Genomic DNA, 16,631 nt, shown 5'->3' with positions numbered 1-16,631 from the left:
CATTGTATTGATTATACAGTGTTAATTCCCACTAATACCCTTATGTGTATGTATTTATCTAGCCATTTGCACCATAAAAAAGCATTAATGCATATTATTTAAAAGCGCAATCACATAACGAATAACACATAAGCCACACTTATTTAATTAATTTGCTCACCAACTTAGTTCACTTATTAATTTAGCCATGCAATTGCATTCCCACGTATAGTTCTTTCATTAATAAGGTTGGTTAATAAAAAAACTCAACAAACTTAGTACTTAATAATTAATCATTAGTAATTTTAATTATAACATACAAAAATACAAACTGATGTTTGGGTTTAAGTAGAAAACCCTGCTCCAGCAATATGCCTATCAAGGAAGACAGTCTCGTGAAATAGTGGGTAAAGAGCAGCAGCGCAGGAAGAATGACAATGAGACAAAGGCAATGGGGTCCTTACAATGCATGGGTCTTTTTCACAGAGCCCTGGCTCAAAGGAAAAGTATACCCGCGAGGGGGGAAGAAGTTGACAACAATATATAATACCTTCGCACAACCGAGTGCTCCCACGCCAACATCATCACAATGGCAGGACAGCTTTCCCTCACGTCATGCCTTTCGAGGAAGAAGAGTAACCAAAGAGGGGGTTACTCTCCACAAAATGACTACCCAAAGCCACCCTCCTATACAAGTTACCGTTGGGGGCGGGGGGGGGGAGAATTGGAGGTTTTGGATGGTAATGGGCAAAGATCACCCCAACCAATGGATATTAAATGTTATCTGACGTGGTTATTGCATAGAACCACTACATACATGTAATGTAATGTAAGAGAATCTAATATAGCGCATACTGTCACCCTTCGGGTAGCCTGATGCTTAGCATGCCGAGTTGAAAACTGGTACCTATAAACGATTTGTCCGGGAAAGCATAGCTCAGATTACTTCTACCTAGGAAGCAGCCAGGTCTTCAGCCTCTTCCTAAATGGAAGCATAGAATGGATTTGCCTGATGTCTGCGGGAAGTTCATTCCATAGCCGTGAGGCTGCCACACCAAAGGCTCTGCCATCAGACTTCATTTTCCTAAACTTTGAGGTGTTCATTAGGTTTGCATTTGCTGAGCGAAGAGTTCTCATAGGGGCATACCAGGTGAATTTCCTCTGCAGGGGTTCTGGGCCCATTCCGTGTACTGCTCTGAACACAACACAGAGGGATTTAAATTGTATCCTCTGATGAACTGGCAGCCAATGAATGTCCTTCAGGGTCATAGACGTTGAGGAACTACGCTGTCTGTTCAGAGCTAATTTGGCTGCAATTGACCGGATCCTTTGCAACCTCTGTATCCTTGATTTTGAAGCACCCAAGTACAGTGATTTGCAGTAATCCAGCCTGCTCAAAATCACACATCTCACGACTAGTGATCTTGTGGCAGCAGGCAAGAGCGGCAAAAACGTTCGTAGAGCTCTAAGCAGGGAGAAACACGTGCTAACTGTTTTACTGGTTTGTGACTCCAGCTGCAAGTTGTCATCCATCAGAGTCCCCAAATTACAATAAAGCCACAAATAATATCAGCGAGGAAGAAATGATACACTTGTAACAGGAAGTCAAAGACCTCATAAGCAAAAGGGCAATAGAACTGGTACCACAAAAATAAAAACACCAAGAAGTATACAAAACCTACTAAACACCAAAGTTGGACAAGACACTAATCTCCATACCAGATCTGCAGGCACTTAACAGATCAATAAAGACACAAATGTTCAAGATGATATCAGTGTGAGAGCTCAGCCCTCGCACACAAAGAGGAGACTACGTGGCAGTTTTAGACCTCAAGATTGTATACCTCCATATACGAATGAGCAGGTTGCACCAAAAATACCTCACTTCTGTAGCAGACAAAGTACACTTCCAGTCCAAGGTGTTACTGTTCAGAATAAAATCAGCACAAAGAGTGTTTACAAATTGTCTAGCCATTGCGGCAGGCATCTTAGAAGAGGATTACATGTGTATCCCATACTGAACGGCTAGTAAAGGCACAGATGTTCAACCAGACAAAAACAAAATAAACACAGTTATAACGACTCACCGCAAATTGGGGTTCTCCATCAAATACGAGAAATCATCACCAGAACTGGAAAGAGAAAATTACTTTCTGGGTGCAATCCTGAACTCAGAAAAGGCAAATGCCTTTCCAAGACTGAATAGTAGACCCAGCTCGCCTTTACCAGAAGGATCAACGTTTGTCAGTGAGGACAGTGGGAAAGATGCTGTGCATGAGGGTTTCCTAAATTCCCTTGGTATCCAAACAGAGGTTGCACATGAGACCACTACAACAGTGGCTTCAACAGTAAATGGTAACAGGCAATGGGGAGTTGGGACGATCTAGTGGTTGTCACAGAAAAGGTACAAAAGGAAATGCAGTGGTGGAATGCAAACATTACAGTGGGAAGACACTTCAAACCTCTAACTACCTCGGTGATCATTACACCAGACACAACCCACATAAGGAGCACGTAAGCAACAGGTGACCCCATAAAAGCACACAAAAAAGTTGGAACACAAGACCCTCTTTTTAGCCCTGAAAGACTTTCAGAAATGAATGAATGAATGATGGGTTCTTCTATAGGACACAGCTACGCAGAGTGTCCTGGCACTGTTTAGGCAGCTGAAAGTGGACTGGAGCCAAGGACCAGTGGTCTCCTGTCTGCACTGGAGTCGAAGTAGGAGAGTTTCAAGCTCTTTTTCAAAATTGTATTTAATCCTAAATCAATCTCACATGTTCAGGAAGCTGATTCTACATACCAACTGTTTTAACAGTGAAGGAAAAGCCTCCCCTTCGTTGCCTTTGAAAATGGGTAACCACAATTAATCCAACTTTGCTGGAACACAGGGGTCTTTCAGGGCTGTATTCCTTGATTATTTTGTTACGGTACAAAGGCCACTTCGGGCCGCTATTAAGGCAATGGCTAGGAATAAAACCCCTGGCACGGATGACTTACCAGTTGAGTTCTACCTTATGTATGTCGACTTACTAGGGCCACACCTGGTTGAAATATATAACCAAGTGAAGCAAGGTGGGAGACTACCGGGTACCACAAGGGTGGCATAGATTATCCCCATATTAAAACCAGGGAAATCAGCAACTGACAAGGCAGTTTACAGACCACTCTCCATGCTCAACCTGGATTATAATATTCTGAGTAAAATCTTAGCTACGCGTCTCCTACCCCACTTGACGGGTCTTGTTCACCCGTACCAGGCAGGGCTCATACCCAGCTGCAACACAGCAATGAATATCAGGAGGCTACTGCGCATATTGGAAGCAGACTCCTACTGCAAAGAGGAGGCTGTCATCTTCACAGTTGAAATTGAAAAAGCCTTCGATAGCTTGGAATGGCCATATCGCTTTCAGGTGATGCTGAAATTTGGGCTGGGACAGGGCTTCGTGTAGTGGACTAACTTGCTCTATTCAGACTCAAGGGCTAGAGTCCAGATGGGAAGATTAATATTGGACAGCTACCAAGTGAATAGGGGAACGCTCTGGCTATGGAGCCACTGGCTGCTAGGGCCAGAACCGGGATCCCATAAAGAGGCCTGGAGGTATAGGGCCGGCCTCAGCATATAGCGTTATACGCTGATGCCTATATTTATTCCTCCGAAACGTGAGAGAAGGCTTTGACGGAGCAAGAGAATTACTTGCGTCTCTCGGGAGGGTAACATAGGTAAAGCTGTAAGGGGGTTTAAATCGAATCTGGACTTTTGTGGGGAACCTGCCCATATCGGTGATGGGGAGAGTGCCCTGCTGAAAATGGTGAACCTGCCATGGCTCTTGTACCCGTTTGGGGTACTACTAATATGGATTCCGATGGGAACATTCCACCACTTGCAATCCTTAGTGACATAATTCGTCTGGAGGTGGGAAGACATAGAGTGGCATTACCCACCCTCTTGAGACCTAAGGCTGCGGGTGGGCTGGCACTTCGAATATTACTACCTGGCCGTGCAGTTGCAATGGTTCATGAAGAGGGTGGCTAGCTGGGTGTGAAGAATTAATTCCCTGGACGATGCAGTCCGAGCCTTAGCTTGCTATCAAGCATGATGATGTACCCACTTGGGGTAGAGAGGACACCACCGAAATTAAAGTCATTAGCAAATGCTGGTCCAGAAGCCTACAGAGGTACAAAATTAGATATCCATACGCTCCAGAGATCCCACTGGACTGTTGTAGGGAGTTACCGCATAGGGGAAACTGGAGAGGATTGGAGGCATGGGTGGCAGCAGGAGTGACCACAGTTGGCATGCTGTTTGAAGGCTGGTTACTATTACCATTTGATTAATTTCAGGAACAATTTGATGTGCCATGAGGTCATTTCCTGCTACACAAAGCTCTCACAGCAGTGATACGTAAGCACTGGTAAAGGGGCCTTTCTGAACCACCACCTTCAGGAGGGTGTCAGTATGTCGTAACTGCATCTGGGACATTCAAGGTGGTTACCTGCTTATACCAGCGCCTTCGGAAAGACGCTTCACCAGCACTCCAACACGTAAGATTGAGATGGGAAGAAGATCTGGGGAAACTCATAGAGGAGAAAATATGGGACGGCCTACTTGAACTCACAACTCTGATCTCCAGGAATGCAGTTTCAACTAATACATTTTTACATCCTTCACTGAGCGTACCTCACACTGGCGGGCATAAATAGATACTTTGAGACACAAACTGCTAAATTCCCCGCTGCAATGAGGTTGGGCCAAATTTCTGCACATGCTTTGGAGCTGCCCAAAGTTGGAGAACTTCTGGAGGGAGGTGACGACAGTGTAAACAGAGGTGACGGGGAGGGAAGTGACCAAAACCCCAGGGTACTGTCTCCTGCACTGGTTTCCTCATACAGCCAAAATGAAGATAACATGCACATTTCAAGACCTGGAACTGTTGTTAGCCAAGAGAGAGATTACTAGGCATTAAAAGTCCTAAGGGGGCCTGAGGGCAGACGGATGGAAGAGAGAGCTCATACGATGGGCAGATTATGAAGGAGTGGTGCGACTGAGAGAGACTAGAATTGCTCGGGGTCCCAGGAAGCAGCCAGGGCATGCAAAGCACCTGTGACACTACTAAGACACCCAGAAGCCAATTCGTACGAGGCAGGAGATGCCATAAGGCTTCAAGTAAGGTAATGACTAGGCCATGAACCCCAGACCTTCAGGGCAGCAATAACCCCAGTAAGAGTCATTGGAGAGGCTTGAATGGGGATGGAATCCGCGAGCCAAACTCGCTCACTAATCCAGATTATTAGAATATTGCACCCTGTAGGGGTGCACCAACTTCTATCATGGCACGCCTAGCAGGAGGGGTGAAGGAAAGGGGACAGTTGATTGTTTTGCATGGGTAAGATAGCAGCAAGATGTGGACTTTGCTATACATTGATTTGGACAGTAATGGACCATGAGATTATCAACCAGCTAGATGTTGGGAAAAATACACTCTTGTGCTGTTCCTCTTGCCTTAAACTGCAGACTAGCAGATGAGTTGATAGTTGGTATACGAGTGTGTCATAGCTTGAAATTCACTAAAGGATGTTACCATAATGCCACAATGTAAGATGGAAAATGAAAATGCTTAATAAAATTTGTTTTAAAAATGAAAAGGTACAAAGGCCGTTTGTTTTCAAACAGGCAGCCAATGAAGTCTCTCCCAAAATAATGATACTGATGTATATTTCTGTATTTTATTCTGTAAGCGGACAGCCATATTCTGCATAACTTGTAACCGCTGAATCCGATATTCCAAGAGGCCCAGATATAACACGTTTGCGTAGTCCAGCCTTGAAAGAATCAGTGGCCTGATCACTGTGACTTGGGCATCATGCGGAAGCAGGTGAAGGAACTTCTTCAGCAGGCGAAAGATCCAGAAGCATGTTTTCACTACTGCCGATATCTGTGCCCCAAACAAAAGTTGGGATTCAAACATGACACACAGATTCCTAGCCACCGCCGTTGGATGGGGTGGAGGGTGAACGCATTGGGCCAATCTCTTACTCCTCCTTGAAGGGCATTCCACCCAAACAGCAAGATTTCCGTTTTGTCAGGGTTGCACTGCAATTTATTGGCCTTCAGCCAGTCGAGAAGCACTGCCATACACTTCGCAAATGCAGCCTTGGCATTTATGGAATCCCCATCATACGTGAGCAGGAGTTGGGTATCATCCACATAAGAGATGACCTTGATGGTAAATGATTCAACCAAGTATGCCAGAGATGACATATGTCAGACTTAGGGAGGAGCCTTGCAGCACTTCACACTTCAACCTTTTTGCTCCTGAGGCACACGGCTTCATCCAAACCACCTGCTCACGTCTCTCAAAGAAGGAGCCCAGACAACTTAGGGCAGAGCCTGTCACACCCAGATGTTCTAACCTGTACAGTAAGATGTTATGGTCTACCGTATCAAACACAGCTGGCAAGTCAAAAAGCACCAAAGTGACATAAAGGCCACAGTCTAGGCTGGTTTTGATGGATTCAGAAACCTCTAAAAATGTGGTATCGGTGCTGTGGTGGGCTCCAAACCCTGATTGAGTAGGATGGAGCAAGTTGTTCTAAGTCATGAGGGCGGTAAGTTGTTGATTCTCCAACCTTTCAAAAAATCTTTGAGGATGCTGGGAGCAGAGAGACTGGCCTAGAATTAGCCAGGGATTCAGGGTCAGTGTTAATCTTTTTGAGCAGAGTAACTACATTCGCTCTTTTCCAGTCCTTTGGTATTACACCTGAATGGAGGGAGATGGCAAATAGCTCCCGATATAATGGGGCAATAATATCCAAAATGGACCTCAGGATATGAGGAGGTATAGGATCCATTGGAGACCTAGACTTGCAGTTCACAAAGGAGGCAGTCGCTTCCTCCCAAGACAGGGCCTAAAAGGATGACAATTGTTTGGACCTGCTAAGTCTCTTATTTCAAGTCCCCAGGAGCGTTATTCACCCCCATTAGATTAGACAGAATTTTGAGGACTTTATCATCAAAAAAGTCACTGAGACGGGCGCATAGAGACTAGCTAGGTTCCAACGGGGGGATATTAATTTAGAGTCTGTAAAATTTAAAAAATCTCCTTCCCGTCATTGTCAGCCTCCTTAATGCATTGCGTGTAAAAGGTGCTGCAAGACCTCTTAAGATTTTTTATGGTAGTCTTTCAGGTCCGTTTTGTAGTGAGCTTTATCTGATTCTTGGTAGTATCGCCGCCAGTCTCTTTCCAATTTTTTGCACGCTGCTCTTTCCTAAGTCAAATCCTGCAAGTCCTGAGTGGGAAGTAGTTGCCTTTTCAGAAGCCATAATGAGAGCTACAAAATCAGCTGCCCTCCTAAGCTAAAAATTAATGACTGTGTTCCCCTCCACAGCAGAATCTGGGATTGCTGGTTTTGAATCCAGCAGAGTGTTCCTTAAGTCAGTCTTAGGGGCCTTATTCCAGCCTCTTTTTTCATTTGGTGGTTGGGAGAGTCGTGGTGCCTTTAGGACCCCTGACACACGAAATGCAAAAAGAAAAGGCAGTAGGAAATGGTCTGGCCATGTCACTGACTGTGGGAGCTAACAGTTTATCGACACATTCGATAATATCCGATCGATAGCATGGCCAGCTCTAAGGGTGGGGCTGGTAGTAGCTCACACTAAATTAAGAGGCTAGCGTTCCTGCTAAATGCATAGTTAAGGGGCCCTCTGCCGTATCAAATTAATGTTAAAATCACCAATCATGGTGAGGTTGGCATAGGAAATATATTTCTGGGCTAATACTTGGTCAGGGGATGCAAGAAAATCTCCTGCATATCCCGAAGGATGGTAAATCAATGCCCCAGAAAGAGAATGTTGTCCATCAATGGATATGCTAAAGCCCAAAACATTTGCTCCTATCAGCCCATCTATTTTAAACGTTTTGCAGTTATAAATCCTTTTATAAACAATTGCTACCCTGCCTCCTCTACTTCCCACCCTATCTAAATGTGCACCTACATAGGTCTCAGGTATGGCTAACTGCGAATCAGTACAGGCGTCCTCTCTCATCCAGGTTTCTGTCATAAATAACACATTGAGACTCGTCTTTTAACAAGTCATAAATACCTAGAGCGTGTTTGTGAAAAGTCGAACTTTAATCAACGCTGCCTTCAACTGTGTTTGACTCTTATTGGAGTCTGCCCTGTGATTGACCTGATGGTTCAGGGGGTAAAGGCTATTCTTACACCTGCTACATGTGATAACGCCAGCATAATCTAACAAGAAGGGACTGCACCCCTTAGAGTCTCCCCGTCATACCTATTAGTTCCCCTGACATAAGGGGTCCTAATTGACACACCTTCGGCAGCAAAACCAAACATAGTGGCTGGTGGTGGCTGTGGTCAGGACACGGACGGCGCAAACAGGCTTGCCTTAGGCGCACCAGCGGCGGGTCAGCACTGCAGCCTTCTATATATTGGAGAAAGACTCCTCCTGATAAGATTACAAATTACTAGAATACGCCAGACACAAGATGGCGTTGCTCTGTGTCCCGACCAAGCCCACCTCCCGGAAACCTTTCCCTCACCAGAGTATCAGTTTCTCCCTCCGTTTTGCCCAATCATCCAAAAATGTTGGAGGCTGAGCTAACACTTGAAGTCAGTGGATAGCGCGAGAAAAACGTACTGAAGAGATCTTAAATACCACTTAAAAATCTATTTAAATAACATTCATTCGTATTCAGTTTAGCAGCAAAATACAGTCGTTAAAAATTACAGCAGCAGGTTTTATTTGTACCGAAATATACAATCCAGTACAGTACAGTCAAATTAACTATTAAAACCACCAAACAGACTTTAGCAATTCGGGGACAGCTGAACTTGCCACAGATCCCTCCCAGTACCTAGTAAAGGCGCATATTGCCTCATGGACCGTAACGCTTGATTTTGTAACATGTCACTTGTAATTTTTCTCCTTATGTATCATTTCTGCTCCTATTGTGAAGCGCTCTGACACCTTCGGGTAAAGTCCGCGCTATATAAAAACGCATTAAATAAATAAATTAAATAAATAAATACGCACTGTGGCCATTTTATATATCGCCGAGAGATTCCCAATAAGATAACGGAGCACTAGAACAGGCCAGACACGAGACAGCCGGAAACACTTGGAAAGAAGGACCGTTCTAATTCATACAGACAACACAACAATGATGTTCTACCTCAACAAGCAGGAGTGAACAAAGTCTTGCATGCTATCCAAACTAGCACAATACATTTGGAAATGGGCGCGAAAGAGGAAAATGACACAAGTTGCAAAAACACCTACCCAGAGAACTCCGAGGTAGACAGATAAAGCAGGCAAGCAAACACCACACACAAGTGGTAGCTAAAACAAGGGGTGTTCAGGAACATTTTTCATTGGTGGGACACGCCACATGTGAAATCAAAAGCTTTGCCTCCAGAGTTTACTGCCAACAATCAATAGGTAATGATTGTGGCTGGAAATATCAAATCCTGAATATCGACAGGACAGAACATTGTTGCAAGAATGAGGGACAAAATATTGAAGTGCACAGAGAGAGAGATACGGATTTACTATTCTTAACTCTATGTCTATGTAACTTAGAGAGATATATATCACTAAAGTATGTATATGTGGAGCTAGGTAATGAAAATGCATAGAAACATACCTTTTAATATTTTTTCCCTTGATATTGTTGCAACAATATTTTGTTCCGTCAATATCCGGGATTCAGTATTTCCAGCCTATACGTTCGGGAATGCCCTATTGATAAAATGGTCAGGGATTTTTGCTTACACTTTTCCACCTGTACATAAGATACCCAAGTGGTACAAAAATACAAGCAGGAACTCATGACACTAATGTTCACAGCCCATCAGTGGGCCGGACAGACATGGTTCTCAGACCTGATGGAAATGTCACAGCGACAAGTCCTGAAACTCTCAACCCATCAATTAACAATACAGAAGGGACAGTATGTAATTCAGAGCCTGCAACCCTGAGTCTGGCCGCATGCCTCCTGAAAATATAGAATATGGACACCTATACCTCCCACCAAGATCTAGGGAAATACTTAGGGAAGTAGGAGGACCTACTACAAGAAAGTGTTTTACAGACAAGTGAAACAGGTTCATGCACGGGTGGAACAAGAAAAAGACCTGTAGGTACTGGATACGACGCTACTGTTATCAGATTCCTTACACATTTGCTAGACAGACACCTGTCCTACACATCACTAAAACGCTCCCTCATAGACATAGTGGCATACACAAGGGGTGGGGTGCTAATAGACAAAAGCTTCTTTACCACATCATTCGTAACATGTTTTCTAGAAGAGTCCAATAAGATTACAACACCAAGAACAGCACCAACCCCTAGGTGGTCCTTAATTTGATACTAACACAATTAATGAAGACACTGTTTGAACCTATGCACAACGCAGAACTAAAATATATAACACTAAAAACAGCTTTCTTAATTGCTATCATGCCAATAAGAGTAGTTAGCAAAAGACAGGTGCTTACAATGCAGGAACCATATCTACACATACACAAAGATGAGGCAGTAATAAAAACAAATCAAACATTTATACCAAAGGTGGTATCACGTTTCCATGTCAATCAGGATATACACTTATTGGCCTTCTTCCAACAACCCAAATCGCGGCTGAAAAATCCTTCCACACTTTAGATGTAAGACAGGCAAGTATATAATACCTACAAAAGACTAAAACAATCAGTAGAGAAGAACAGTTCTTCATATCCTTCACACATGCAAACAAAGACACTCCTGTTACAAAGGGAGCTATTGTGAGATGGATACATTACATTAATTTTCAGCAAGGGAAATTTATCAACAAGGATCTTTACATTTAAGTCTCTCAAATCTGAAGGTTTCACCGATTCTATTATTCCCATGTTTTACGATTATCTCAAATTATGGTTTACCTCATCTGGTACTCACACAGGAATATTCCTCATCGTATGTATGGATGACTTTGCAGCACCCTTTAGGACAATACAATGCATAAACCCCTCCACCATGCTGATTTTTCCTGAAATTACGGTGGGAAACTTCTCCCACCACTTTTTTCCTCATGCTTTCGTGCTCACTCAACACCATCAACAGTCCTGAGCTGTTGAGGATCCAAAATCATGCTAAGTACTCCCTGGTCAACCCACCCAGAAGAGATTGGCCCTTGGTGGCCAAATATACTTTTCCTTCTGTCCTCTTATTTTTGAATTCAAACAATGACCTTGTAAACCCAAGCATATTAGTTGCTTCCCAAGTAAAATCTTCAGCTCGGATGTCTACTGACCCAGACTAGAACCTATTTTCCCAACAAACCTTTCCTTCCACATTTCTTTATTAACTATTGTATAGGATTACTCCAACCCATCACAATATTCATCAATACGCCCCCAAAGGACATTTACGCACAGGTCTTTTCCTCTCCACAACATCAATACCCAAATTGTTTCACATACTCATCATATTTATCACCATATGAATTACTTGTACTCCCCTATTCCAGGCATATTCATGAGCTGGCTGAAAACAAGCAAGTGCTACTATGTGCACCAAGCAACTGCTTGGAGGTTGTCCAGAGCAGCCTAAAAAACGTTACAACTTGCGTAACCGTGATAACATTAAACCGCCTGCTAGGTATTAGCATACTGATACATGTCCTTCTCGTTCCCTTCAGTTCTCATCAGACAGATGATGAGCGAGAGGAGGGCTATCAGAGCCCAGACAAGAAGACTAAGTGAAACTGAAGGATGCTCGTGTGATGTAAGTATAAACAAGCATTGGCATAGCCAATAGGTCTCACCTTTGGGGCCTTATAAGTATTTCGTTATGCAATATCCTTGGTGCAACAGCATCAATTGTTGCATGGCTAAACACTAATAAGGTCCCAAATGCGAGACCTATTGGCTATGCCAAAGCTTGTTGGGATTGGGGTCAGTTTGTCTGGAGCCTGTCTTGTTCGTACTGTCCACAGTCAGCTGCGCAGCCAAAATGTACAGGTTTTCCAGATGTCCGTTGTTGCGAGGCAGTTCCATGGATAAGAACTTTTTACCCTACGTTGCGCCTACTTTGCTAGTAGCGTGCCTTCGTAGCGCTGTCACTTGTCATGCAAACCATGTCCTTTCGAGTTTTCAGCCGCGCTCAAGACAATGACCATTTATTCTAGTCCTGCATACTGGTGCGGGCGAGGCTGTTCATTGGATTAGCATATACAAGGGTCATATGTGGTTGCTAAGGATGGTTTGAGAGGGAACTGACATCCCTTGTTGGTGGGTGTTTGGTGATAATGGGGTTGGTGCTATCGTTTTTTAAAAAGTTTTGGGGGGCTTTAATATGCCTTTTTCTGGTGGTTAGCGGTAGTCTGGGTTTGGTGGGGTTTTCTTGTTCGCAGAACTAATGGTGAGAGCTGTCTGTAAATCCTGTCTGCGCAGTGTTTATATGTAAGTCGTGTGTTCTGTCAGTTGGCCTCTGTTGTTGCAAATGTATATTAAACAGTTTTGGGTGAGAAGGGAGTTCTTCCGTATCCCAGGGTAGTGCCTATTGTATTACGAGGGCAACTGGGAATTGCATTTATATAGCGCTTACTACCCCTGACGAGTCGTTGGCGCACTTTACGGCGAGTAGCCAGTTCCGACTACCATCCTGGTTGGCTATTTTAACCCCGGCATTCGATGGCGACTGTATTACTAGTTCTCTTTTTGTAATTAAAATGATAATGGAATTGATTCGTCGTTGACTGCGAAAAGCAGAATTTGTATGATTTCCAAAGTCCCCCCCCTCCTAAAGAACTTTGTAACAGAGAGGTTTTTTTCTCTCGACAGTCCAATTAAATTGGTGTAAAATCCCCATTTATTTAGCTCCGATGCATTATCTGCTGCAGAACTATCCAGGTGCAGATCGATTTGAGCCCCAACGGGCTGACTAAGACGTTAGTTCTTCTGTACTTCAGAAGATTTCCTTTCTCTTTTAAAGGGGGCAAATATATCTTTTATGACCCATACCCACTTCTGGGTACATTGCCTTCCTTCCCAAAATCCCATCAGTGCCCGATTTCATTGAATGAGTTGAACAAAGGGGTTCAGATAAACGTCTGTAAATACGCGATATATATACATATATATATATATATATATATGTGCAGGAAAGAGATTATCCGCTTTACTTTGGGACCCCTTCACCGCACCTAGGTGTAAAGGTCACTTCCGGGGTTGTGGTGGTTTCTTTCAAGCTTGTCGTGCCGCGTACTTGGCTCTGGAATCTGCTAGAAAAGGCCCGGGTGTCGGGTAGAGCGAGTGAGTGGGTGTGCGAAAATTAATGCATGCTGAGGGCTCGTCTGCGGCCGCGCCATGTGATCTTGTTTATGCCCATCGCTCACTGTGACCCCTGTCAATTGTGCATGCTCGCCATGGGCTGGCAAACGGGCTCATTTTTATTTGACCAGTGTGTCTGTGTGTGGGGGGGGCGGCAGGACCTGGTCCATAAAGACATTAATAGGATTAATACTTTTATTGCTAGTTTTCAATGATTTTTTGGGCTAAGAAACTAGCGTTGTGGTAAGGCAACGTGTGATCTTGGGCACTCTAGCTTGAGCATTGCGTTTGCCAGTTAGGTGTGTCCTTTAAGGGATCAACCCATGTCAGAAAACAATATTTGTGCTTAATATTCTCCTGTTGATACCCATTGTGGTACTGTATTGCAGCATTTATATACTGCCTACTACCCCTATGTGGGGAATGGAAGCATGCCTACGGGGCCATTACTAACACTAATGGTTGCTGTGGACACGTCACTGCCAAGTTCATAAATAAGCCTGATGGGTTTTGCCTCGTGGTGAGTAAAGCACTATTCATCCTGTGTCAGAGTGTGCTTTAATATATTGCCGGGGGAACCTAGCACGCACGAGAGGCCAGCAACTCAACAATTGCGGATATTATTCATCCAGTGGCTGATTTCAGATCTTCCCCACCTTCAACAGCTGGTACCACTGTTACCCACAAATACAACCGTTTGTAAGTCCTCATGTAACAAGCAAGACGAATAAAACGCTCCAGTACCTTCGGGTCGAGTTTGCGCTATATAACTCTGCAAAAAAGAAACCGGCATGAGAAACGAAAGTAAAGTCTCGTAGGAACTGCTGACGACACAAGTAGACATTGAAATAACACTACCCAAAGAAACATGGTACCAGCGTGTACTGACAATAAAAAGAGGAAGTCCGCCGCCTTCTGTTGTGACTTTTTGGAGAGAGGGAGTATTTGAACCGGAAGAAAAGCGCTTTCAACTTCAGTTGTGGATGGACACGCATAAGGACTGCAGGTGGAGGGAGGGAGTATTTGGACCGGAAAAAAGCGGTTACAACTTCCGTTGTGGATGGACACGATAATGTTTGCTTACAGGGACCAGACACACAGCGTTTCCCTTGCGGGAGCGAGCAGCGGCACCATTTGTTTTGAAGATATTACAAATAGATGGCGCCAATGCTCGCTCCCGCAAGGGAAAAGCCAAAGGTGCACGAGTTGCAATACAAAGCAATGCAAACGTGCACGCATTTACCCAAAAGTGGAGATCGATTGCAAAAGGTCCCCGCCTAAGTAGCGCTTGTGCGCTGCATAGGCGAGACCTAGAAAGGAAGAACAACTTCCATACAAAAACCGCAATTCAAGAAAAAGAAGGTTGTGGGAATTTCAGCAACATTTTCCACACGTACTGAGAACTCTCCTTCAAAACACGACGTGGGCAGTGACTGTGCTAGACAGCATGGGTGAGGTCATGATAGTTTGTCAGAATCTTCAAGAGTTTCTGAATTCGAAAGCACCTGATGACTTTATAGAAGTTGAAACCCGAGATCAACGCGTGTATCCTCCAGCTAGACTTAATAAATTAAATTTAAAAAGTGAGGGTGACAAAACTCTGACTTTTAAAGTAATATTCTGAGAAAATTTAACATTAGTTATGACATTCTCTTAGCAGAGGTCGACTGGCCTCCAGAGTTTGTGAAACAAGCCTCAAAAGGAGAGAAAGTAATTTTACCATAATTTTTTGTGCTTGTTCCACTGTAGGTTAAACAAGCATATGCTGCAGAATGGGCTCTTGCGTAAGCCCTGGCATTATACCACAAATATGTTGGCTGGGATAAGGAATCGTCTATCACATTATACCCATAAGGTCCAGCCCGCAAGTGCAACCACAATATCCAATTAAGCATGAAGCAAAACTCATGTGAGAGAAATTTTCTCACAACTCGAGTACCAGGGAGTAATTAAACTCTGTATATCTCCAATGAATCTTTGTTCCCAGTAGCTGACCCAGATTGTTCCTACTGCATAGTCTTAGACTACAGACATTTAAATAGTCACACATGCACATTTGCAAAACAAAACTCATATGTTACAGCTCTAATAAACAAGATTGTCCATATAAAATACAAAAATTCTTTCCAATGTTTTTTTTCTGCCAAAACATAGCACCTGAAATCAGATATTTGACCGCTTTCTCCACGCTTGGCTTTCAGCGTCACTTTTGCCGACTCTCTCAAGGGTATAAGAATGGTCCAGGATTGTTTGTTGCCCTAGTAATGTCAATTCTACATGATACTGATGCAGAAGCATTGTGCTATGTTGGTGACATATACAGTAGCAGCTTGTGCAATTAAGAACTGTGGGGCAGAGTGGGGACACGACAAATGATGAGGAGGGAAAATTAAATAATTAATTTTCCCTTTTTGTCATCTGTCAAGTAACCCCCCCCCCCCACCCCCCCCCCCCCGCCCCTCTGCTCTTAGCTACGCAGGCCGCTCCTGGACATATATTTGACAAATGATGACTTAAACATACATTTCGCCAGAGTAGATCACATTGTATTTGTATTTACTTAACATGGCTACAAATTCATTTTCAAGAAAACCAAAATTGCTTTTCTCTGTGTCCTATTACTAGTATACTGTAGGAGAGTAGGATCTGCTTCACATGGGTACCCTCACTTTTTGCTGGTGTTTCACTGTTTTTCGACCTTAGTCTGACTGTGGCCCTGCTAATCAGGATATACAGGTAAGAAACCTGATTGTAGTGTGCACTGTTCCGGAACAGTGCACACTACAATCAGATTTGTTACCTGTATATCCTAGAGTTTCCAAGTGTGTTCTGTCAACACACTACAGCAGTGTAGCACCCGTGAGCAGATTCTTTCTAAAAAATGTTTAAACCCACTTGTGTGCACCTTTATAATTATCACCCTGCTAATCAGGACCACAGCCTAGCTGCTTCCTCTCTCAAATGGTTTCCATGTACATTAGGTACATATCTAATTGGATTCTGGAGTGCCTTATAAGCCCCTAGTACATGGTATACTATGTACCTAGGGCATAGGTACCTCCGAGGCCTACCAGGGGCTGCAGCATGTATTATGCCACCCCTGGGAAGCACTCCAAAATGACACCACAGGTCTGCTACTGCAGCCTGGGTAAGGGTGTGCTTGCACCCCTTACTGTGGTATAGGCTACCTATATCACTACCTTATACAGACACATATAAACCTATAAGCCACTCCTATGGCAGGCCTTGACAATCCTGAAGGCAGAGTGCTTGGTTTTATGTGATAGGGTGCCCAAGCATGAGCTGAGCCCCTC

The 16,631-nt window shown here is 43.9% G+C and overlaps 1 pseudogene; it reads left to right on the top strand.

Moving 5' to 3' along the window:
• The first annotated feature begins 3,269 nt into the window (after positions 1 to 3,269).
• LOC146810109 (uncharacterized) overlaps positions 3,270 to 16,631 on the top strand; it is a 39,732-nt pseudogene continuing 26,370 nt past the window's right edge.

This window comes from Triturus cristatus, chromosome 7, assembly GCF_964204655.1.
Source record: "Triturus cristatus chromosome 7, aTriCri1.1, whole genome shotgun sequence".
NCBI classification, from domain to species: Eukaryota; Metazoa; Chordata; class Amphibia; order Caudata; family Salamandridae; genus Triturus; species Triturus cristatus.
Note: the sequence above shows the minus strand (reverse complement) of the source record. Positions and strands in the feature narration are given on the sequence as shown.